Here is a 25,647-nt window from a genome sequence, read left to right as displayed (position 1 = left end):
ATAGCACAGCAGTGCTAATGGACCTGCAGCTCCAGTGCCACTACAGGCAATAATATCTGTAATAACAGCTAACAAAGATACAACCAACCAAACTCTTTAGGGTTCAGCGACTGCTCCCAGGGTTGGAGCAGAGCTCATTCATTTTCTTCTCTTCATTCCACTAGAGCAGCTCCAAGCCATGACAGCACATGGGGATAATTGAAGAGAAAGTGCTCAACCCTGACTGCCCAATCTTCTCATAAAACAATCCCAGGATTGTTCCGGGGACCGTTGGCACAACAAACCTTGCACTGCAAATTTTGCTCCATAATTAGCAAGCAGTTGCTGTCATGCCTGTCAAATGGGTTTATGTGACGAAGTGAATAGAACAATTGACTGTCTTCCCTTGCAAGCAAGGAGAAGAAACCGCTTTGAGTGAAGCTGACAATTATGTAAAAGGAACTAAATGAATTTGGCTTATAGTTCACACTTACCCCTCACAGATGGAAGGCAGGACCTCTGAGGCCTGTTTCTGAGTTCTTGTCCCTTTGTACCTGACTAGTCGCTGGCTAAGTGCCTAATGAGACTGAGAGGAAACAAAAGTAGAGAGAAAAGTGCTGAGGGCTTTTTATTGTCTTTCTTGTCCTTTATAGAGCAGGGGATTACCATGTGGTTCTGTGTAACGCATCCAAGTTCAAAATCTGATCTTATCACCCAAAGATGATGACAGACACAACTGTGCTTTCAGAACAACACAGAGAGTAGTGATACCATGACTAGGACAACAAAGGTAGATAGAAAACTGAAGAAGCTTCAAAAATTTGAAGTATTCCATTGAAATATATGCCTTTCTGGGCTATCTCTATACAAGGCAATCATGTGAGATGCTTCCTACTCTGGTGCAGGAGGAGTTTACATCTCTATAAGGCTAAGTACATGGCCAGTCCTAGGACATAGGGAGAAAAAATGATTCTGTAAAACCAGAGTATGGGATTGGGCCCTGAGTCAGCAGACATTCAAGACTAGAGATAATTCAGATCTCTGCATATGGGATCTTATCAGCTACTGCACGTTGACTTTTCTTCCTAGCAGTCCTCATGATCACATGAAGAACTTCCCATTTCCTCATGGCCCTCCTGGCTCACTTGCTGCTCGGTTTGCAGCAGCATCCTTCTCCTTTGTGAAGGTTCTTCTACTTTATCATTAAAATGTCACTCAATTTGATGCCACATAGATAGAAAATATCTGAGTAAGGGGAGGATGGAACTCTACCAGTGCTAAATTTATGTTTTCCTCCTAGATTCAATGAGAGATGTTGCACAGAGCCTCAGATCCTACCTACCAGTCAAATAGACTGGCAGGATATAAGCATATTCTGCAAAATTAGGACTTCATATATTCATGACCAAGTAATCTTAATCCCTTCTTATGAACCCTCCATTCTGCGTGCCTCTGTATGTTGACATGCTAAAGTTAACCAGAACCAATCCACAGTCTGCGTCAGTAAAACCCCAAAGCAGATCCTCCTCCCATCCCACACTCACCAAACCTGTAAGACTTTGAAATACCTGGTATAAAAAGCTAGCAAAATTCAGGCCCAAATATCTGGGCAAAATCCAGATGCTTGTGGTACAAAATTCAGTTGTCTGTTCCAGCTCTACCTCTGACAGTGTGATGTGACTTTTTTCTAGCTGTAAAACTAGCTTTTTATAAGTTGCAATGTTAAAAGCTGGCTGTAGATTTTGGAACTAAAACTGGCTTTTTTTTAATTTATTTTTTTTATTCTTTAAACTGCAAAGGGATAGAGAACAGAGGATTGTACTTGAGAAATATTTTCATGTAGTGGAAAAAAAACTGCTGGCAGACCTGAGTGATTCTGTTCTGCAGCTTTACAGAAGTGTTTACCAGAAACTTTCATAAAAGAAAAACCCAAGAGGACCTGGGGAAAGGGGGCTACAAATGGTGTTTGTCTTTCTTGCTTGCGATAGCTAATGTACAACAGCTCCCCTGAGGCAGCAATACAGCAAAGACAAGACATTATTTTTGTCAGTGAGTAGTTCAGGACTGACCCATTACATTTCCTTCATGATAAAATGAAAGCGCTTTTATTTTCCTTGTTCACTTTGACTTCATTAATAGGTATTGGCTACCTCCAAGCAAAAAGAACAGCTTTAACACTAAAGTTGAGCCAGAGGGTCTCGCTAAACTCACTGGAGAATAGAACGTGACACACTGTTTACTTTCTCTTCCAAATGCATTATTTATATGAACGTTGTAGTAATTACATGATTATACAGAAGTTAATGCACAACAATAAACCAAAGGATCATCAAAGAAATGCTAATTACAGGGACTGGTTTTTGTTTAAATTGTGGATTCACATTTCTTTTTCCCTTTTCCTTCAGGGCTACAAGAAGAGCAGATTTGCAAACCTAATAAAAGATTCTGCAAATGTCAAATATTTGAGTACAGAAAAGGAAATGAAATCCATCTTCCCATCTCTCTGTCACTCTTCTATCTCCCTTAAAATACAAACAGCTTCAGAAAACTGACTTCGTTGTTTCACCTTTCTGGTCTGGCCTAATTTGTGATGTGCAGTGTAACAAGAGTGACTGCATGGCTCTAGCATAGAGGCCAAGGGCCCAATGCCCATCTGAGTTTCTTCTCAATCTTAGCAAGGAAAGTGAAGGGCTTGAGGAGGACTGGGTGGATCCTTTAGGTTAACAGTTGGTTGTGCAGATGGTGTTGGCAAGGGAGGTTTGCTGCTTAGGACCATGGCAGTCTCTGACAATTGAGAACAGCGAATGAGAGAAGGGATACACCTGACCAACTGAGGTAAAATGTCTTTGCCAACAGGCAGGCAAACCTGGAGAGAAGAGACTTAAACTAGGAATGACAGGAAAGGGAAATAATCCGCAAACAAGTGAGGAAGTGGTAGACCTGGATGTCAAGGAAAGGGGGGTGTGGACAGAAGAGACTTCAAAGCCAACAAAAAACTGAGGTAGAATTCCACCCCAAGTATATGCTCACAGATAAGATAGAAAAATCCATGAGAGCTGGTTGTTTTAGAAGAATTGTCTCTTTCAGACTCAAGAACGGTCAATGCCAATGTACAAAACATCAAAGGCAAAAGGAGGCCTGCACAGACGAAGAAGGTGCTTCTGAAAAAACTCAGACATAAAAAGATGTCACACAAGTGGAAGTGAAGCCAATTAACCCGGAGCAGATGTAGTGTGCAAATGTAGTATTAGGAAAGCAAAGCCTTTTTGGTGTTGAGACTGGTGAGGGAGTTGCATCTGCTACAGTTATATTAGCAACAAAATGAAGGGTAGGGAAAATATGGATTCATTGCTGAATAGGATCTTGTGACAAAAGACATGGAAAAAAAACTGGAAGTACTTAATGCCATCTTCTTATCAAACTTTACTGACAATATCCTCTAAAATTCCAGCTCTCTGATACCGGGCAGAAAGTCTGGAGCAAATACGACTTGCCTCAGTGTAATTGGATCAGATTAGGGAACACATACACAAATCCATGGGGCTTGATAGGATACATCCACAAGGGTTGAGGGAGATGGTTGATTGTAAGGCTACTGTCCGTAATCTCCGAAAGATCACAAAAATTGAGAGTGATTCCTGAGGACTGCAAGAAAGGAAGAAAGACTAAGAGCAGTACAGTTCGGTTGGTCTCATTTCTATCCCTGGGAAGATGATGGAATAACTGAAAGTGAATAAAATTACTAGACATTTCCAGAACAAGAAGGTGATAGGGAACAGTTAGTATAGCTTTATGAAGGTGAAATCATTCCTGACCTTCTAAAATCAAATTGCTAGCTTAGTGAACAAGGGGAGATAACCAGGCAGTGTTTATGTTAACATTAGCAAAACTTTCAGCTCCGGTTTTTATACGTCCTTATTAGAGAAAATGAAGAAGAATGGGCTAGATGAATGGAAAATGAGGTGGGGTGAAAGCTGGCTGAACTTCTTGGCTCAGAATGTGAAGTCCAACAGAATAAAGTTCAGTTCATGGCTAGTTACTGCAGTGTGCCACAGAAGTCTATAATGTGATCACTGTTTCACATCTTCATTAATGGCCTGGACAACAGGGCATAATGTCCCTTCTGCAGGTTTGCAGATGATGGAGAACTGGGAGGAGTGGCTGGTGTACAAAATGGTTATGTTGCCATTAAGGGGACTGTGACAGGCTGGAGAAATGGGCTGATGAGATGCTTGTGAAGTTTAACAACAAGAAGTGCCATGTCCTGCACCTGAAGAGAAGAACTCCATGCACCAGGAATAAAGTAAAATGAGTGGCAGGAGAAAAGGCTCAGAGAGGAAGGCTTTGTGTACCCCAGAGCCTTCGCAGGAGCTTTCATGGAACTTGTGTTATGATCAACTCACTGCCTAGACTCAGTTATGCTTTAGCAAGGGAGCCTCAAATCTTCCTAAAGCTTTAATGGAGGCAGCACCAATACAAAACGTTTCCTGCAATGCTTTCCAGTCCCTTTGTCTGCAAAGGCTGTGGTACAGAACTGGGACCCTCAGGAGTGATGCGAATTAGGGCCAGCACAGTTGCACTGTGTGCTGCAGGTCCAAGGAGAAGAAACAGCACAGTCACCCTCTTGGAGGTGCCAACTCAAATGCAATTTGAATTACAACCTCAAGTAGAAGCCTTGAGAATGAGCCAAATCTGTAAAATCTGAACCAATTTTCAGATTAGTGAGCACAAAAGTTAAAGCATGAACGAGCTGGTTGAGAGAACTTCTTGTACTTGTGGAAGTATTACAGAATCACAGAATCACAGAATTGTAGAGTTTGGAAGGGACCTTCAGAGATCATCGAGTCCAACCCCCCTGCCAAAGCAGGTTCCCTACAGCAGGTCGCACAGGTAGGCACCCAGGCAGGTCTTGAACATCTCCAGAGAAGGAGACTCCACCACCTCCCTGGGCAGCCTGTTCCAGTGCTCCGTCACCTCACTGTAAAGAAGTTCTTGCGCACATTTGTGCAGAACTTCCTATGCTGCAGTTTCCGGCCGTATTCTCCATTAAAAGAACATAAATTGCATAGTCTGTGGCCAAACCTTTCCTGCAGAAGAAGCGTGATAAGGCAAGCATTGCAGATCTCTAGAAATGCCAGATTTTAGCTGAACTGGGTGTGCAGCACCCAGGAAACCCAGCCTTGCATCCCAAACCTCCCGCTAGCAATGGATACATGAGATTGGCCTGATAACGTGTTGCACTGTGGTACTGGGCACAGACACTGTGGGAGATTTTTAAGTGCTTTTTAAAGTCGAAGAGAGTCTGAAACGAATGACGAGGGTTTCAACCTGGAAATGCCCTGCTGCATAGTGGGAGGAGGAAATGACAATGATGACTTTGAAAGAGTGGTTCTGCTTCAGGCTCTGTGCCCCTTGTACTGTGGTCATGTCCAACAGAGTGAGGTTCCCCAGAGCATCCCAGCTGACCTGAACTCTCCTCACACCCCGTGCAAGGTGGTCATGGGGCAGCAGGCACAGACTGATGGCTGCAAAGCAGGTTCTGTGGTTTCTTTGCACTTTTTGAATTAAGTCAGTTAGTCAAGGTTAGCTGGGGAAATCCAATTTAGTGCAGGGATATTCAGTGGTGACTCAGAGCTGACTTATTTCTAAACAAAAAACATTGTGCCCTGCAACTCATAGAAGATAAGTAACTAAAATGTTATGCATATTGGAATGTGTTGTCTCTGGAACTGAAATATCACAAATTATGCATTTTGAATGGTATCAGTGAGTGTCTCAGGCTGAAATTCTGCTCCTATTTTAAACAGTACAACCCCAGAGAGGTTGCTCTTAGCTGCGTGCCATAAATTTTTGATTAAGAGTTTGCTTTGTTTCTGTTTTTTATCCTACTACCATTAACTCTTTGGGGCCCATTCAAGTTTCTACTGAAGTTAATTAGGATTTTCACATTGACTTCAGGGGAAGCAGGACTTGACCTTTACTGAATGTCAATTGGAAGCGGAAACTAAGCTTGTGTTCTGGATATGATTATTCAGTTTGTGTTGGAGACTATTCCTGAGTTATATGAATACTAAAATCTTGGCAAGAGTGCACCCTAATAGATTACTTTTTGACTCTGAGAAGAGTTCAGTGAATATTACTACAGTGCAACCCCTCGCCTTTTTGTCTCTGGCTTCAAATTGGTGTCTCATTCTTTGCGGGTGTCAGTGCGAGACCTGGAGACCTCCAGCAACTGGATAAAATGGGCTCAATTCTGTAAACTAGCACAAGACTTCCAGCGACTTGGACACGTGTCAGAGTGGAAGTAATGTTGCTATCCGGTGAGCAGGGGAAGTATGAAAGCCTGTGCATACTGCTAATGCTCAAATGCTAGAAAGAACTCTTCTAAAGGTATACATCCCTGTTTTGGCTTCACTCTGCTCTCCATCATTAAAGACAGAGGTTTAAATATCCTTTTTGCTGGAGCACCAGTGTTGTGGGTGACCTAAATTCAGAATTTTCTGCTTTGTTGAACAAACACAGATAAGGAAGCTGAGAAAGATCCAAAAAAAATCCTCAAAACTATGACATTAAATGAATGTTACCATTTACGTAGTATAGGGGATATACAGATAGAGGCAAAATAATAAACATATCTATATGAATTTCTTTTTCTTGCCTCCGTCAGTAAGCTTGAACACTTTTTTTTCTTGAGTACAAAGGAGTCCCTGTTTTGCTTCCCCTCCTTCAGATTAAAGATTCTTCCTCAGGTGAATCCAGATTACTTCCTCTCTAAGTTACAATGTCTGTAATGTAAGATGTTTCAGAGTGTGCCACAGTGATGTAGAAAGTCCAGGGAGAACAAACAGAAAAACAGAGGGACTATTGCTCTATCTTCTTCCTTCCCACCATTACCCCCATTTCCTCCCTGTCAGCTCTGGTTGTCCAGTTGTGTCAGCACTCATCAGCTGTGCCAGGCACCTTGGCTAAATCCCAAACCAACCTGGAGGGACTTGAATCCATTTCAGACATTTTCTGGGAAAGCTCTCAGATATTCTAACTTTTCCCAGGCGATCTCCTATGGATAGCTGAGTTAGGCTGAACAGACCAAGATAGTGTTTGACTCTAGAGAATGGTTTTCAGAACTTAGAAGAGAGGGAAAGGAAACATGGCATCCAAAAACTGCTCCAGGACAAGGTTATCTGCTTTAGTCTATGTGAGAGGCACAATTTGAGAAGAAGAAACAGGGATGCTCAGATACGCATGCCCAGAAAAATTGCACTTATTCATACAAAGCACTTAACTCTAGGATACCTGCATAAAGCTGAGTGAGGGCTCTGAGAATCTCAAATTTTGACTTTGCTAACTGAAGGAGCACGTAGGCAGCAGCAAGGTACTTAGCTTATTCTGTAGATAGAGCCTATTATGAGCTAAATTTGGAGTTGTGGAGTTTGGGGTTGAGGTTACAGGGAGCGATGTATTCTAAATTTGAACTGTAATATTTTCTAAATTCACCACTAAACATAAAACCCCAAATCTATGTTAGGCTTGAAACACTTCATATATAATGTGAAGCCACAGCAGATTTATTTTTTCTTTTGGAATGTTTGAGGCAAATCGTCTAAGTTTATTTTTAATTTAAAATGCAGAGAAAAACAGGCACGTTTTTTACTTCCTAAAATACACTCTAAAGAGACAAGTGTCCTTAGGTTCAAGACAAACTCGGTGATCCTATACAAAGGAGATGCAGGTCCTGACAGTGAATCTAATGAATAGTGTAACTGTGGATAAACTGAAACTTGTGTGTACAAAGTGCCTTAAAACAAAACCTCTTCTTCCAAAGGGATATGGGACAACTTTGCAGTCCATAAACCTTCCCGACTAGAAGTAGCTCCATTTTGTAGGGAGTGTGTTTGTTTTCAATTTACGGGCACATTCCTATTTTTCTTTTGGCAGCTCTCCCACTCTTGCCTCACAACACTGCTTCATACTTGTCAACTCCTTTTTGTACCTGTGTGCCCTCCACATCTCCTTGGTCATCTTGACCAGATGTCTTGACCAGATGTCATCTCTGTTTAAATGGCTGGCAAGAAACCATGAAATACTCCTTTGAAAAACCAGAGAAAGTAATAGTGAATTCACAGCCACCACAGTAACCCTATGTAGACGTCTTTGGAGAACCTGAAGTTGTCTCCCTCTACCAATGCTGCCAGTTCTGTCTGCAGGAAAGTCACCAAAATCGTAGTGCACACCTCTGGGCGGTCAATGACTGAGTCAAGGGAGAGGAACGTGATAGGGAAATGGAACACATACAAACCCCAAGCATCTTACAGACAGAGAGAAGCAGTAAGAAATACATCCTGCGTGGTAATCCAACTGCATGAGGAGACATGCACTAGATATGCTTGCTTATTTTGGGAAGAGCTGAGAGCTTTTCTTTTTCTACTTGACCAATCATAAAAATGTTAATTTTCCGATGACATCAAATCCCATAATTATTGATCAGCTGGGTGACCTTGATGATTTCTTTTCAGAGTTATTTCCCTTTCTTTCTCATTCTGTCGTGGTCGCCTTCAAGAAATGGGCACCAGAGAAGCCAAAAAATTCACCATGTTTCATGTCAGATGTTTATTGTAGCAGAACAATTACCACAGAATCCTATTTATTTTATAATGTGTTTTTAAACTGATTTGTAGGCACCAGACAAGAGTATAATGCAACAATACGTTTGATATGGGCTATGTAGGGGGAAACTGTTCACTAGGGTTTACCCTTCGAGCCCCAGCTCACATCAACTGGTACAGCAGCAATATTGCTCTTACTCTGACCTAGCCATTGCCTTTTGGGATCCAACTCCTCTTTGGCTACCAGAGGCCTGCAAAGGGCTGACATGGACAGAGGTGGACAACTGGAAAGTTAGACAAGGGCAATTGATTGCTGGCTGATTGTGGCCATGTAACACTAAGGTGCTTTGCTCCCATGATTATACAAGAACAGAAGTGTTTTCAAAGCCTCTTTCTGTCCTGAAGAAGAGAGGAAACTGGCATCTCAAAAAGAAGGAGGAAAATCAATGTTTATCACTGTCTAGTTCATTTTCTCTAATTTAATCTATCTTCATGGCAATTGGTCTGAACAACTTATGCAGGATCCCTATACAACCACCAGGGAAAGACTGGCATGTCCAGAGAGCTCAGGATCTTGTCACAGTTAAATATTTTTCCTAGTCTGGGAAGTCAAACTGAGCAAAACCACTCCAAATCAAAGTCTGCTCACTTTCTGCCTCTATCTCTTATTTGTCCAGCAATCAAAATCTCCAGCAAGCTGCTGCCAAAGCCTATCCACCCACATGGCCACAAAAATGCAGGCATTACTGCACTCAAATTAATCATTACCTTTATTACAGTCATGGCATTTGTGTTGAGCAGATCAGAGCATGGCACAAAAGTTGCTGTCCTACCACACTTTCGTTGGAAACGAAGTCCATTTTGGAAGTGATTCTGTCTGTCCTTTGCCACTGACTGCCACTGGAGCAGATCCAGTTTGTATTGAAACAACAGAATTTGGAGCTTTATGGATGCAAAAGTTTTAATCCCTCTTATAGATTAATTCTTTAATCCATAAAGAAAGGAGGATTAGAAACAGAGTCGGGAGCAGCCATGTCCAAAAGTGGTTCTGAAGGAGCAGCTAGAGGAAAGCCTACAAGAATGGACCAAACCAAGGTGCCAGGACCTGCTCCTACTGGAGTGGGCCAAATTCTAAGTGTTTTGACTAGTTGCTCAGTTGGCCCCACATTATTCTCTTAATGACCATCCACAAATGTTTGTACGAAAGGCTGGGATGCTCGCTTGCACGAACTTTTTGGAATAGTTAATCTTCAGTCAGTAAATCATGGTTTGGGACCAAAATTAAAATAGTGACTAGCAAATAGGCAGTGACACAGAACTCTGCTCAACTGTGCCAGCAGATGGGCTGAAACCTGCATGTTCTCTTGTGGCCATGGCAGACACAGGCAGGTAATCTCCTACCTCCCGGCCTCTGACACAGCTCCTCCTGGTCATGTTCAGGCACAGGAACATTTTATTACAAGGCGGATAACTGTTGCAACTACAATTATAGATAGTAAATGCATTAGGAAAGATAAAGTGTCGTGGTGAGTGTCTCATAAACAGAAAAAAGGACACAGCTTGTCAAAGGCATCCACAACAAATGGCCAGCTCTGTTCTTTCCTCTAGTTCAGCAAGGCTATGATTTGTGGCTCCTGAGTTGCACTTGGACTCTCAGCAGTAATCTGACTGTGGAAGCTCAGCTCAAGGGGTACTGGCAGAAGACTGTAACCCGAGAAATATCCCTCAAACAATGCTGTCAGGCATTGCGGTGCTGTTTCTTGTTCGTCCCCCCTCACCGATTTGTTTACACTGGAATGGAAAGGTAAAATAATATTCACTTCTGTAAACCAGATCATCAGTAAAAAAGCTTTTGTTAATATTAATAAATAGCTTTCTTAAGAACCCCCAGGTCCCTGTGGTAGGTATTAGCTTTTGGTTTCCAGTTACTCAACCTCTTTACAAGTCTTAGAGATCTCATAAACTTTGAATGTTGTAGTAAAAATATTTATAGGGTAAGTCAAAGAAAAACATAAAATTGCATTCAAGTTTTGACATGAGTAAAACTACTTATCCTGCTTATTTTTTATTATGAAAAGCTGGATGCTGTGACCTCACTAAAAAATGATAGCTATTTAAGCAGAAAGGTTGGAAAGGATTTTGTACATGTTAGTATTTCCTTTCTAAAGTATTAATATTTACCTTGGGAAACTCTTAAGTGCTTAATTGGAAAAGACAGACAAGCAGTGCTGCTGGTGTCACAGGCTGTTTAGGCAGTTACAACAAAGCCCTGTGTAATAATTCCAGATGATACTTGAGTAAGAAACTAGGCCAACCTGTGTTTTCACCATGCTTGATAAAGGCTAGATCCACTAAGAAACTCTGAGTTTCACATTAAGTGCTTAAATTCATCAGCCAAATCCTAGAAAGCCTACTTTCAACTTGTCCAACTCTGTAGATGCTTAAAGACCTTACAGCATTTGTTTCCACTGGCAGCATGTCTACAGCCATTGCATCCTACTCTAGACCTCACCAGACTGCAGGGAGTTCCAGATAAGCCCTGTTATACCTTGCCACTTCCTTATCTTGCTCATCAAGTGGGAGCCAGCTGGTAGGCTCAGAGGATGCTTGGTGAATCATACTTTGCATGGCAAGCAACATAGGGCACAATTTCTAGGGCTGGGCTGTGTGTCTGCTGGTCTGTACCGTATCCCTGGGACAGGGAGTCCTGCTTTTGAATTCTCACCAGTTTCCAGGCTCTCTCTCATCCCAGGAAAGTATTTGAGAAGGTCTGAGATGTGTTCTCCTCCACCTATCTGTTGATTTGGTTCTGTGTTGCAGAAGTACTCAGAAATTTTGGAAGGCTGCAAGTTAGAAAGAGGCACTGATTCATCTCTAGGTGATATTTTCTTAATATACAGATAAGCTGCAGTGAAGTCAGACTAGGCTAAGAGAAATGTGTTAGATTCTTGCTTTCCAGTAGGATGGTTCTTTGGGAGAGCTGTTAATTAACATCTTAAATCAGTAATCTGCCTTGAAAATTCATGCTGACGTTGCATAAAAGAGAGCTGTTGTTCAGGCAACAGAGCAAGGGGCTAGATTTTTAAGAGTCAAAGTGAAATATCTGATCATCTTATCAGAGAACTTTTGGGCTGGCAGCACTACCAAGCATCCAGCTTACCTCTGCCTCCTCCAGCTGGGAAGGGGCTTTTGTGCTGGAAAGACCTTCCTACAAACATGTTCAACAAGTTCTTGTTAATAATTTCCCTAGTGAATGTTGATTCATGTCCCTTACCCCAGCTGGAGGCTTTGGGAGATGGCTTACAGTGGACAGCAATGGGAACCTCCACGGAAGTCCTCTCCTGTGAAAAATGTTGCGTTCCTGCTTCATCTCTGATTTTGTGTTAAAGTTGTGTTAGAAACAGTGAAGGATTCGTCAGGGGCAAACAGCAGAAAAGCCCTTCTCTTCAGTCCTGTCCAGACATCCCTATGCTGCAGATGAGCCAGGAGTGGAGATGCTCTGCAGGGAACCAGGTCAGGGCTTTGTGGGAGGGGGTAGTAGCAGCTTGTATCACTGCACTTAACACCAGCAGCTCTGACAGTGTTAACACACACCTGGAGCTTTTTACTGCTATTATAAAACAGGAGTTCAGTTGAGTTACTGTCCCATGATGTTTAGACAGAACATATACAAAGCATTCAAGACCAAAAGCCAAAACCTTAAGAAAAAATATGTGCTATAATAATAAGTCACTGCTTCTGTATTGAGACCTTGTTTTCATGAGGTGACCAATACGTGACTGTCCTTTCTCTTCCTTTGTCTTTTGTAGGTGAGGCATTATGACTTGTCTTAGGGATGATCTTTAAGGATAACAGCACAGAAATAATTTCATAAGAACTTTCACTTCTTGCAGCATCCACTACAAGTTACAACATAAAACCACCAAACCCTTGAAGATTATGTGAGAGTTATAGCTTGATGAGCCATTAAATCAGGCAACCATTATTCAGGGTATTTCAGTAACAAAAAAGAAATGTTATAATGCTGTCTTTTTAATGCCCTGCTTACTTTGCACAATCTTGTTTTTAATCAGCTTCCTCATTAAGAAGTGGGGATAAATACCAAGTTCACATGCGCACACAAGTTCTGAACTTTGAACAAATGCAGTATGTTAATACATATTAATCTGTTTACTTAGCCCATGACTGGTCACAGCCAATAAATCCATAAATCCCGGCTCTGCTGATTGTGTGGCTAGCATATAAGCATGCAGTACACAAAGGAAAACCTGGAAATTTGTCAGCTCAAGGACCTCGCTTTGTGAAATGAGAAGGTGCCTATGCTGAAGATGTGCCTTCAGAGGCTAGTTGTGATTCCCCACACGGTTACAGCTCGTTTGGGTTTGCACACTGTCTTGCAAGACATCCAAATGGACATTACGGGGCATGTGTTTGTGATTTCTGACCTTGGTAGAACAGGCTGGGTAAGACTCTTGTATTTTACATGGACATAGAACTGATTTCCTTGCAGAACAGACACATAGATGTTAATTCAAAGCTATTGTGCAACCTCACTGCAGAGGCATGCGGTGCTGCCTTGTGTTGGGTGTGTTAGTGCTGAGCTTGATGTTGTAATGACTGCGTGCCTCATTTGAGGGCTTAGGGGTAACTGGCCACCAGGGATATTGCACTTTGAGTTTGAATCCTTCACTAAAATCATCTGACTGCTTGTTTGGAAATTGAAAAAAAAAAAGACTCTCTGCTGTATTTTACACGACCTTTTGAACAGGATGCAAGGCTGAGAGAGAGCCCAGCTCCGGGTTCCTGCTGGCTACATCCTCCTCCATTCTGTTACCTTTGGTACCAAAGCCTCACGGCCAGCAGATCTGTGACACAGCCTTCTGGAACAAAGCTGTGACTTTGATCTGATGGAAGAAACACTGCAGTGGGGGGGGGGGGGGGGCGTGGGGCACAGGCTCCCCCAGCTCTGCAGTCTGTAAGTGGCTCTGGAGCGTGCTGTGCTCAGGGTGCTGGGGTCTGTCCCTGCTTAGTGAAGACAGATGTGAGTGCTGAGTGAGCAGCAGCTAACAGACTCACAGAGTAACACTGGCAGGGTGCCCTGCTTTTCAGATTTCAGTGCACCTACAAAAACTTACCAAAAAAAAAAAAAAAAAAAAAAAAAGCCCTCTACATTTTGGCCTAGAGCAAGGCTGTGGTGTAAGCAGTTCATCAAGACACACTCTCTTTAGCTCCTTAAACACACAGCTAGATCAAAATAAAGTATGAAGAGCATAAAGTAACTCACAGACACCGTTTATTAACACTGAGGCCTGCTGCAGGAAGAAAGTGACCCAGTAAATATTCTCTCTGAGTAGTAAAATAGCTGCTGTAAGGAGTTACAAGAACTTTTGTGAGCTGTAATTCCCTTAGGAAAAGAAAAAAAAAGAGAGGTTTTTACAATCTTTCATCTCTGCTTGAAAGCAGAAGTAAAAAGCTTGCCCCTAAACAACTAGGTGCTTGTGAGCAGCCTGCTAATAATGTCATCTTCTGTCTGGTCTTAAAGCAAGAGAGAGATATGGACGGAAAACAAACTCACAAACAGTTTTGCTCAGCTTTATGAGTTCTGTGACTTCAAAGATGGGAAGAAAAGCTCCTCAGGCTGGATGCCCTGAGGACCAAAAGTTCAGCAGCTTTCAGAGTATGTTATGCATTTGAAATGCACAATGTTTGATAAAACTGCAAATTGATACCTCACAATGGAGGACCTGTACACAACAAACCCTGGTGAGGTTTTGGAACAGGCTGCCCAGGGGAGTGGTGGAGTCACATCCCTTGTGGTGTTTAAAGAAAGGGGAGATGTGGTACTAAGGGACGGTTTGGTGGGCAATATTGGTGGTAGGTGGGCAGCTGAACTAAATGATCTTAGAGGTCTTTTCCAACCTTAACGATTTCTACTCTGGCTCATTGGAAAAACCAACAAAATGCACATACTTACGTTTTGCTTTACATGTTGTCTTTCAGTGAGGTTTATTTTACAAAAGGCTGTGGTGTGATGATGTGTGTGAATACCATCTTTCTTTACTAGTGACTAAACCAAGGCAGAAATATTGCACTGAGCTAAGTCCAATTCAATGTATTCTTGTTTATCTTCCTTCTGTATCCCTATTTCCCCATGGCAACTGTCAGTCTGGGTCTAACTGCTCAGCTCTAAGAAAGTTTACAGCAAATGTTGTAGCAATCAGAAACGTGATTGTCCTCCCAGGGTTTGGGACAGCAATGGCAGCGCATATCAAAGCAGCTGGAAGGAGAACAGCCAGAACGATTTCCCTGTTTGCTGTAGAAACAGTGAAGGACACTAAAAAGAAATGCAGCTGATAGCATGATCCCTGCCAGTGCTGTGCTTGCAAATAATGAGTTAAACAGTGATTCGAGTGAAATAAATGCACATTTTTTTTCTTCTGTGGACAACTGAGTCTCTAACAAGAACCACGTCTGTAATAAAAGTTATGATGTCTCTAGCAGGAACTGGTAGTGCAAATCAAACATACCATTAGCTTGTTAGGCTCAGCCAAGTGAAATAACAAGCAGCTGGGCAGTGCTGTATACTGAAATGGAAAACTGTTGCCCCTTAACAGAAGATTTCCTCAGAGAAAATTAAGCGCGAGGGGCAGCAACAGACCTGGTTATTCATGAGCACAGTGTCATGGGAAGGTCAGGGGAAGGACCTCACTTAAACCATCATTCTGACTCAAAAAATGCTGCCTGACTACTGAAGTCAGCAGCACAAACCCTCCCCAGCGCCTCAATGAGCACACGAGGGGGTAGGGATGTTCCTGGCCCTGCACCTGGCTGCTGCCACCAGGAGAAGCAGAGGCAGGAAGTGTAGCCATGTCTGGCCTCTGACTTGCCAGACGGGCTAGCAGGCCCAAGTGAGGGCTCAGACCGTGCCTGGGAAATGGGGAGCAGGTGGACATCTCTTGTTTCAGAAAAAAATCACAGAATCACAGAATTATAGAATACTTTGGGTTGGAAAGGACTTAAAGACTGTCTAGTTCCAATACTTCTGTCATGGTAGCAGTGATCAGATTGCTCAGGGCCCCATCCAGTCTGGCCCTGAATGCACTGGGGATTGGGTATCCACAACGTCTCTAGGCAACCCATTCCACTAATCTATGAGTAAAGAATTTCCTCCTAACATCCAACCTAAATCTCTCCTCTTTTAGTCTAAAACCACTCCTCCTTGTCCTATTGCTATAAGACTGTGTAAAATGGTGGCTCCTCTCCTGACCATAAGTTTCCTTCAAGTACTAAAAGGTTGCAGTGCAGCATTCCTGGAGCCTTCTCTTCTCTAGTCCCAGCTCCCTCAGCCAGTTTCCATGGGAGAGGTGCTCCATCCCTCTGAGCATCTTTTTGACCCCTCTGCTCCAACAGCTCCACATCTTCCTTGTCCCAAACACGGAGCCCCAACACAACATGCAAAGTGACACGTTCTGCTGCACCAGAAGAGAAATTGGAGGCAGTCTGTGTTGGGCTAGATGGGATTCTGTATTTTCAAACAATTGGGTTATGTGAGTTTTTGTACTTTCAAACAATTGGGCTAGAATGAATTTTTGTACTTTGGGCCTTTCAGCTGAAACCAAGCTGTCTGTGTTGTCGTGTTCTCTTTTACAAGTGTTTGGCTAATGGAGCCTGGGTGGCAGAGTGGAAAATTGTTTGGGAGGTTTGAGTTGCCCTGTGTGTGTTCCGCGGCCCAGCAGCCAGACATTGTTTAGTGACTCCTAGGAGGGATCCTTGTAATCACAGCTGATTTGCAAAAGCATATCTGTTGCCCATGTGCATCAATTAGATTACAGCATTTCTATGCAAATCACAGACTTGATATTGATCCCACAGCTTGCAGCCAGCTGAGAACATTTTCATGCTTATCTGGAGCGAGGCCGTAGGAGACCATTTCCACAAAATCTACTGCAGAAGTGCATCCAGTTTTCAAGTGCACATCCGCATTTAGCAACTCCCTGTTGCTGAATGTCAGCCCATGGCACATTCACAGACTGCCCTCATCACTGCCATGAGCCTCCAACACGAGCCTCTTGTGCTCTGCCTGGCTCAAAAATCCCCCATACATTTTTGGGCTAGTACTCTGCATGGGAGGAAGTTGGACTGCATTTCCCAGAAGCCAGCTCCCTAAAGAGAATTTTAAAGGAGATAAATGTGTTTTCTGGCTCTGGGTGTTGCTAGCTCCCATCCATTTCTAGATGCTGGAATATGCCCAAGTCTGAATAGACAACAAGGGAACAGCATTTTGAACAAAACTTTTCTTTTAACAGCATAATTCTAAAACACTTCCACATGCTTCTGGTACACGTAGGCACTGCTTTCACCTGTGTCTAACCAGAATCCAATGGAGGGTAACAGGAGCTTACTTGATGAGGAGATTTCTGGATCTGCAGATGTGCCCTCAGTTGCTGTCAGACACTCTGCTGCTCAGGCAGCCCCACACTGTGCGGGGCACGTCTGCAACTCCACTTTTCCAGAATAGCATCTGGTGTGTAAAAGGCACAGAAAGCTTTTGCCCCAGCTCTAATACTTAGAACTGGTTAGAAAAATGTCTCAAGAACATTGCAAAAGAAAATTCCCAAATGCCTTTCTCTGCAACTCTTTCCACTTTCTCATTTAATAATACAGCTGTCTTAATTTTTTCAGTCAGTGACAAGGGAGGAAAACTCCCTCTTCCCTTCATCCTTTTCTGCCTCAGGAAAAAGAGAAAAAAGGGAAGGAGGAAGAAAAGAGGGTTTCTGGGATGATAATGTCTTGAAATTGTTTTTGGTGGTTTTTTGTTTTGTTTTGTTTTGTTTTGTTTTAAGTTGAAACATTTTGGAAAGAACTTTTCCACTTTTCTTCTTCCGTTTGAAAGAAACTTTTTTAAGGAAAACTGCTTTAAACTCCAAATACTGGCTAACTTTATAAACAAAATTCTTTCCTCATTTTATTAAGGGAATTAAACAAGGTGCAAGTGATGGCTGAAGAAACAATTTCCAAGATGATTGACACATAGGAACTTTTATCTTTTCAACTATAAATTTTGATTGGTTTTTGCACCCCCTCGCCCCCCTGCCCCCAACACACACCACACTTCCTCCTTTCCTCCTTCGAAAAATTATTGCCTTTCAGTTTGTTTTAATGGTGTTTATGTAATGCCATAAATATTCTTGTTTAGAACCGTAATTATTCCCTGTGATTAATTCTGCCCGTTCTAGGAGGTTGTGCAAGATTTTCACTGGAGGGTATGTCTTTCATGTTTATGTTACTCCACGTAAAGTGGAATTTGCCCCCTACCAGAGCTGGATCAGTGAGGGCAGAGTTAACATTTTTCCTTTCTCCTATGGCAATGTTTGGAAGCATTTTTGTGGAGTGTTTAGTATCATTCCTCTTCAGGTCAGGATTAAAGTAACTGGCAGGACTCTGGGCCAGGGGTCCCTTCACTGTCCAACCTCAGCTCTGTGGGGTGGAAGCATGCCACGTCCAAAAGTCACTTTCTCTCTCTTTCTTTTATACCCCATTAGGCTGTGTTTTCGATTTCAGAGGAATTCCTATAAATACACGGATGGTAGCTGCTAATTGTGGGTAAAACATCTACTGGATGGTGGCAGTGGGAATTTTCCCAAAGTAAGGGACTTAGCTGTCTGTATTTTCTGAGAAGTATTTGGAGAACTTGGAGATAACGATCAGAATGTGACAACATTCTGTGTTACGTGAGGGCAAACACATGAAATCAGACAACACTGCGGCAGTAACTGACAGTGCACAAAGGCCAGATGCCTGCACATGGTGCCCAGCCTTTGTGCTGCTCCTTATGAACCTGGTTAAATGAAGGTGAGTAGCAAGACTTGAGTACCCCAGAACAAAGGAAGGAAACCTGGGGGAGACAGGAAAGAGTTATGCTTTAAAGAATATATAGGTTATATACTCCAAATAGACAGTTTTTCTGCTTGAACGCATTTCAGACACTTTTCCAACCAACCAATGGAAATAGTACCATTTTTAGCAGTTTAAAAAGTGTAATCTAGAAACGTTTCTCTGTCATCCTCTTATGCAATTTTTGTAAACAACTATTTTACTGCCCAGAAGAACTGTCTTTGATTGTTAGGCATGAAATGAATAAGTTAGGTGATTGGGGAACGTGGTGGACTTTGTGTTCATTGTTTCTGTGCAGAAACCATTTGCCAGAGATTTCTAGGGCTGATGGGAAAGGATTTGCAGCTGGGTTTACCTTTTCTTAAGTCATACCTGCATCTAAAAAAACCAGACTATATTAAGGGTGGGAAGCCTTTGAGAGACCTGGGTGGAAAATCCCAGGAGTAAGGATGTCCCTGCACTGCACTGCCCAGGCCCCTGGCAGAGCTCAATAGGTCATGTTTGCTGAAGGTGCTTGTTTTCTGTCACCAGGAGCAGCCAGCAATGGGACACCAGAAGGGCAAAGCATGTCCTCAGTGACCATGGATGGAGACAGCCGCATTCACAGATTAGCGCTGCCATGGAAACTTGGTTTGCAGAGCTCCCCATGGCAAATAAGGAATGAATGCCAGGTCAGCACCCGGGATCCAAAGGGAGGGAAGGAAGGATTGAGCAACTGTTTGCTGAACTTATTTAGAAGCTTTCCTGGAATATTCCAGTATTCCATATATTGGAGTGAAGAGTTTTTAGTCAAAGTTAGGACAAGGATTCCCTTTGTTTGAGAAAAGGGTTCTATCTTTTGGATGTGTTCAATGAAGGACAGCAGCAGAGCTAAGTATTGATTTAATTTCAAAATAACCTTCAAAGACCTAAAAGAGATTTGATTATCAGCTGTATGCTGAAAAGAAGTCTCAGAAGGCTTTTTGTTCAACATAATGATTTACAAGATGTGTTATCAGCCATTAGCTTAGGAGTTCTGCTTATAATTCCAATTTTGATCCTTGTGAGACCAAACTCATGTCTGTATTTTGCCTGTAGAGATCTGTTGGCTACCTAGTACTAGATATATCGAAAGCATGGCTGACAGTTTCACCGCTTGGAAAACATAACTTTTCTTACAGCATCAAACAATGAGCTTTCAGTAAAATATTTTATAACAAACATCCCTACTTCCTCCTTCCTCCCTTCCTGCTTTCCTCCCTTCCTCTCTCCCTCCCTTCCTTCCATTCTTCCTTCCTTTCTCCCTCCCTCCCACCCCTTCCCCCTTCCTTCCCACTTCCTTTCCTTCCTCTCTCCCTTTGTTTTTCATCCTTTTTCCAAGTATACAAAACAACGTACTTTTTCCCCTACAGGTGAGCAACAACCTGTGACTTGGGAGATATAGTTCTATATTACATTCCCTTACAGACTTCTTTATGACCAGCTCCTCTGTCTTGGGAATATAGACAGATGCAGTGTGCTCTCTGTAGGCTGGCAATGCCTGCCCTGAGGGCCACCTGTGTTACCTGGAACATGCAGCCTGGTGACAGCTCTACTCAAAGCCCAGCATGGATGCATTGCAGCAGTCCTAAGGCACAGATGAAGGATTCAACACAACAACTTGCAGTCTATGTGGTGAAACCTTATCCCAGAATCATAGAATCACAAAATCGTATAATGGCTTAGCTTGCAAGGGAACTTAGAGACCATCCAGTTCTAACCCCCTGTCATGGACAGGACTGCCACTGAACAGATCAGGCTGCCCAGTGGCCCATCCAATCCAGCCTTGAATGTCTCCAGTGATGAGGCATCCATAACTCTCTGCACGCCTGTGCCAGTAAACCTTCCCATGCCTGAACTAACAGCTCTGCTTGTGTGAGGCTGGTGTAGGTATCTCCATGTGCACCTCTAATAGCAAAAGTGCCATTTGTCACCTCAAATTTCAGACCTGGATGGCTAGAAATCTAGTAATGAAAGCTCAGTAGATACCTGCAGTGCTCTAAAAAGTGTGTTTTGTGAGACTGATGCCCTGAATGTTATTACTTGACTGCATGTTTTACAGCCAGCTGCATGCCCATTTGGGGGAATTTTCGTTTAAAACTTATGTCCGCAGCAAGGGAAATGTCAGAAAACACATTATTAAACTCAAAATTGAACCGATGAATTCTTCCCAGACAGTAAAACATTTTCCCTCTCAGTGGAAGAGACTGTGGTTTGACATTCTTTGTTCTTCATAAATCCAAGTTAACCAGTTCTTTTTATCAGAGAGTTATTCCAATTTGCTATGAAGCAGTTGCTTAATACTTTGTTGCAGTATCTTGCCAAGGTTAAACTGGTTGGTTGTTCCCCATATTTTCCATTTCTGCATAAGATAGCACGTCAACCTTTCTCTAGTGCCTAGGGGCCTTATAAACCCACATGAGTTTCTAATGGCTCAGCAGTTGTCTTGCCTAAGCTGAAAACTGAATGTCCTCATTCCTTCCTGGTGTTGGTCTTATACAGAGAAGTTTGAGGATTTAAGACTCAGCTGAATGTAAAACCAGAAGTATGGGAAAAGTGCTGGAAATTGAGAAAAGTCAGTGGCAAAATTTCCACAGCTTTTATTGGAAGGAAGATTTGGATCTATGGGCATGAATCTGAAAAGGGAAAGACTGGGTTACGTAAAACTGGAGGCTAGCAATAAATATGAGAAAACACTCAACTCATACAATGTACTCTAAATTATCTGTTTGTGGCAGATCATTGCAAAAACATGAACTAAAAGAAGGAAAACTGCAAAAGCCAAGTCCCCTGATGTTAGTATTGGAGCTGTCAGTCTGCAGGTTCTGGTTGGGTGCATTCTTTTCTGCAGAGCTGCTGTGGTATCCTGTGCCCACAGGTACATGAGAACATCAGCCACCCTTGTTGTCCAATGCCCCTTGGCTAAATGACCTGAACATGTGTTTCCCTTTGTTCACAACCAGAGGGAAAGTTTCTATTGCAGCCTATGTCTCAGTATGTAAAAGTCCATGTGTCCGCATCTGGCTCACTCCAGCTGGGATGCCTCAAAGCTGCCTTTTCTGCCTATCGAAGTGTTAATAGTTTCATGCTAAGTACGCTAAAGAGGTTCCTTAGATCCTCATTTACATATGTTTTGTATTACCCATGTTTTTGCTTTTCATGGTTTATTTTTCCCTCCCACAAGTTGCCACTATCCCCTTCATTAATCCATCTAATTGAAACCTGACATTTTCTGATTTATTGTTCCAAGTTCTCTTAAAATCACCAGTCAGAAGAACAGCTGTACTCCTGTGTAGTTAAAAGATGTTCAACAGCAAATTTTGTCTTAGGTGTGTATAATGATTTTTTTTTTTTCATTTGACCTCAGTAAAAGATTAAAAGATAACCTTGCAAAGCATGAGTTTCATTAAATCAGCCATTCAGCGGGCAGGCTGAATTTTTCATTTGGATTTACTTTGTTTTGTGCTTGAATATCTTTTATTAGTATGTGTTGGAAAAAAGAGGAGGGGCTTGCTAAAAGGAGGACAACGGCATCCTCTCATTGGAGCTCAGTCTATGAGTTACCCTTTCATGGGAGCTGATTTGATCTCCTTTTTTGCTTCTGCAAGCAAGGTGTTTTACCTGCCTTTATCTTCTGACCTGTAGGTGTGACGTTACCACCTCTGTCTCTTTTGGAGCAAAGCCTGGGCCTTGTCAAAGCTCCCCTACTGACTGACGGTGAGCATGGAGCCTGAAGGGCTGCTCGTGGTAATGGGAAGGATGGATCTGGTGGAGGCAGTCGGTGTAGTGCCTCCTGCAATCCCATGGTCTGGGGGCAGGCAGCCAAGGGCTCATCCCTGCCAAACCTGCCTTGCCTCTCACTCCAGCAATGCAGCAGCATTAATAAGGGTATAATCAGACACAGGGGAGATGCTTTTTTCCTGTTGCTTAAAGTAGATTAAACAGTGTACAATTCACAGAAACAACATTCAGTTGTCTCTTTTAAACTTAATATTAAGTCTCTCTTTTTTCCCTGACAAACTCTTCTCTGTGTCCTTTAATACAAGATATATTGAGCTTTAAAAAGTATATTCAGCTCTTACATTTCACAGGTTAACTGAAGGATTTGAGGTGTCTTACAGCAACAATGTCAGGAACAGCATCTACCAAACTGTCCAGAGGGAACAGGGAAAATCAGCACGAGAAAAATGTATCCACAACGGAGAACTATCGTGGAGGCCTCCTGCTGAGATCCATCCTGATGTTGGAACAGGAAGCAAGTCAAAAAGTGGTGTGATTGTGTTGACACTACTGCCTGCTGCAATGAGTCCTGCTTGTCCCACCTGAGCATTCACAGAGAACAACTGTTGTGGAGCTGCCAGACTCACCCTGCCTTCATTGTGCACTTCCATGGACATGGAGATGGCATGGGACATGGGACAGGCAAGTCTGTGGGCTGCCATGTTTCCTGATATCAGTGAGAAAGGGGAAAGGTGAATAATAGCTACTTGGTGTGAGATTCCCTCCTTCTGTTTCGGGAAGTGCAGCAGGGATTTGGGGAGCCAGGGGAAATAAGTGAGGTGATTTTTATGCTTTGGATTCAGAGCGCTGCAATCTGCCTACATAGTTCCACTTGGTTTCAGCTTATGTGAATTTGGAACAGAGATTGTTTTGAAAAAAATGGAGTGAGAGCTGGGCAGAAAATACATTTACAACAGCAGGTCACACATCATGGGGAAACATCTATGAGATACATTGTGGGGAGTAAAGTCTGGCTGCAGATCACTGCTGCAGGGAAGCATTAGGAAAAATTTTCTAGTATTTGCTTTTTATTAAAACAAATCCCCGCATACATTTTCTGAAGCATTTCATACAGAAATTCCCCACAAAGAAAGACCAAAGCTACTCTCTATAAAAACCTTTCACATTTTACCTGGAAACATTTCTATCTATCCTATGTCATCTCAGAGGTGAAGGCTCTGACCCTCAGACTGAGGATCAGGATAACCTATCTGGATGAGGATGAGGAGCACAGTTCTTACAGGAGGATGGACAAAACTACAAAATGGGACACAGCATGCATTCCATCCCTTCTAAGAAACATGGGATAGCAAGGGTGAGAATTCTAGCCTCTCCAGCTCTTGTTTCTCCAAAAGCTACTTTGTGCGTGTGCAGTAGTTTCTACTGCACCAGAGCAAACCCATCCACCTTCATTAGCAACGCAGACCCCCAAAAGACAAGATACTTTACTATAAAGAATGCTTTTGCTTTTTTTCTACAATGCATTCGTTCCTAAGCACAAACCTAGCTCATATACATAGCTGATTTTTTTCAATACTTTTCCAGAGTGTGCATGCTGATGGAACAAAAAAACTCCAAATGTAAGGAAACTCATTCATTTGGTTCGCATTGATGCTCTCCTTCCAGCTAATGACTAATACTGGCTTTAAAGAAACCTGCATTGTCATTGAGAAGTATTGCATGAAAAGTAAATAGCCTCAGAAATCACTGTGGTAACAGGTCATAAATCAGCTAAAGAATAATATCAAATAATAAAAATAGTATTTTTCCACTACAGTGGATCGCAAAACTTTCAGATGTTTCATGTCGATGTTATCATCTTTTCCCTGAAAGCAAAAGCTTCTTGATTTCCATGCAAGCTGCTCTCTACTGAAGCTAGCCATAGAATCGTGCAATCTCCTGAGCTGGAAGTGACCTACAGGAAACAGTGAATCCAATTCCCAGCTTCACTCAGCACCATCCAAAATCCAAACCCAGTGTCTGTGAGCAGTGTCCAGACGCTCCTTGAACTCCAGCACTCAGGGCCGTGCCCACAGCCCTGTGCAGCCCGTTCCGTGCCCACCGCCCTCTGGTGCAGAACCATTCCCTGAGCCCAGCTGCCCTCCCCTCACGCAGCTCCATGCCGTTCCCTCAGCCTTGTCGCTGTCACACAGAGCAGAGCTCAGCGCTGCCCTCCGCTCCCTGTGAGGAGCTGCAGCCGCCATCAGGCCTCCGCTCAGCTCCTCTGCTCTGGGCTGAGCGCAGCCAGGCACCTCAGCTGCTCCTCACATAATGCCTCCTTGTACCTCTTGTGTCTTCCTTGCTTGTGCTTTCATATGCCACCAAATCACAGTAACTTCTCGGAAGGCTTTTAGTGCCATTCCCTTTAGTCAGGACACAAAGTCAGATATCTGTTTTCTAGCTGTGCATACATACCTTTCTGATAGGCTTACACACCAGCCCCATAAGACCACAGTTTCTTAAAGCACAGAGAGGCTCTTTAGACCCATGATCGTTCCAGCTTTGTCATAGATAAATATCGCAACTTCACATGCATTTTTGCAATCCTGTTCAAGGCATTTAATTGCAGGATGAATCAGGGCACTTTAACCAGCCAAATTTCCTACACTGTCAAAGAAGAAAGGTTTCTCCATGGGTGTTTCAGAGCACAGCTATTGGCTGCCCAACACTAGACATAGACAAGTATGACTGTCTTCTTCCCAAATAATTCAGCCTCTCACAAAAAAAATAAAATAAATCATGAATCAGGCTGAAAAATTGCAGGCTTCTTAAAAATAGAAAGGATAAGTTGTTTGCTTTCATGAGTGCACTTGTGTGATGTTTCCATGCTGCTCCTAGCATTTATTTGTATTTGCGCTGTGTGGACTTTTTGTTCCTGACTGAGGCTCTGGGCCTCATGCAGCAAAAAGAGTAATAAATCAAGACAGAAAAACTCAGAAAACAGCTGATGGAGGAGTATTCCTGCTGTCCTGCAGGCTGTTCACCTGGCAGCTCAGCAACCTGCAGACAGGGCTGGCTCAGAGCTTGGAGGCCTCTGCTATGCAGCCCCTCATGGAGCAGGAGCCACAGGGCTGGGTCTCACTGGAACTGTGTCCCCAAAGTTGGTATAAAACAGGATTTTTTTCACAGCACAGAGAAGAACCTCATTCCTTTACAGTTTTGAAGGGATCCCAGAGGGCTCTGTGTTGCAGGGCTTTGTGTGGAGATGAGGTGAGATCCAACCATCTGGTGCTGGCAGAGAATAGTGTCAAATTTGCTTTTGAGCTCATCGTAATTAAGATTTTCAGCTGAAGTTCGCACACTACTTCCTTGTTCTTCCTCAAGGCAGATTTCTCTGCAGTTGTACAAATCACAGCTTTAGAATTACACATTT

The 25,647-nt window shown here is 42.9% G+C and overlaps 1 long non-coding RNA gene across 3 annotated transcripts; it reads left to right on the top strand.

The window, feature by feature from the left end:
- The first annotated feature begins 18,317 nt into the window (after nt 1-18,317).
- On the top strand, nt 18,318-24,050 carry LOC128086484 (uncharacterized). Of its 3 annotated transcripts, none has more exons than XR_008209381.1 (5): nt 18,318-18,434; nt 19,008-19,147; nt 19,868-21,823; nt 22,140-22,211; nt 22,616-24,050. It is a non-coding gene; the product is annotated as an uncharacterized LOC128086484 (long non-coding RNA). The 3 variants fall into 3 exon arrangements; XR_008209380.1 differs by having other exon boundaries at nt 22,586-24,050; XR_008209379.1 differs by having other exon boundaries at nt 22,140-24,050.
- Nucleotides 24,051-25,647: the final 1,597 nt, after the last annotated feature.

The sequence above is a fragment of the Tympanuchus pallidicinctus genome, unplaced genomic scaffold (genome assembly GCF_026119805.1).
Source record: "Tympanuchus pallidicinctus isolate F22 unplaced genomic scaffold, pur_lepc_1.0 scaffold3, whole genome shotgun sequence".
Classification (NCBI taxonomy): Eukaryota; Metazoa; Chordata; class Aves; order Galliformes; family Phasianidae; genus Tympanuchus; species Tympanuchus pallidicinctus.
The sequence above is the reverse complement of the archived record's forward strand: the minus strand, read 5'-3'. Positions and strand labels throughout refer to the sequence as shown.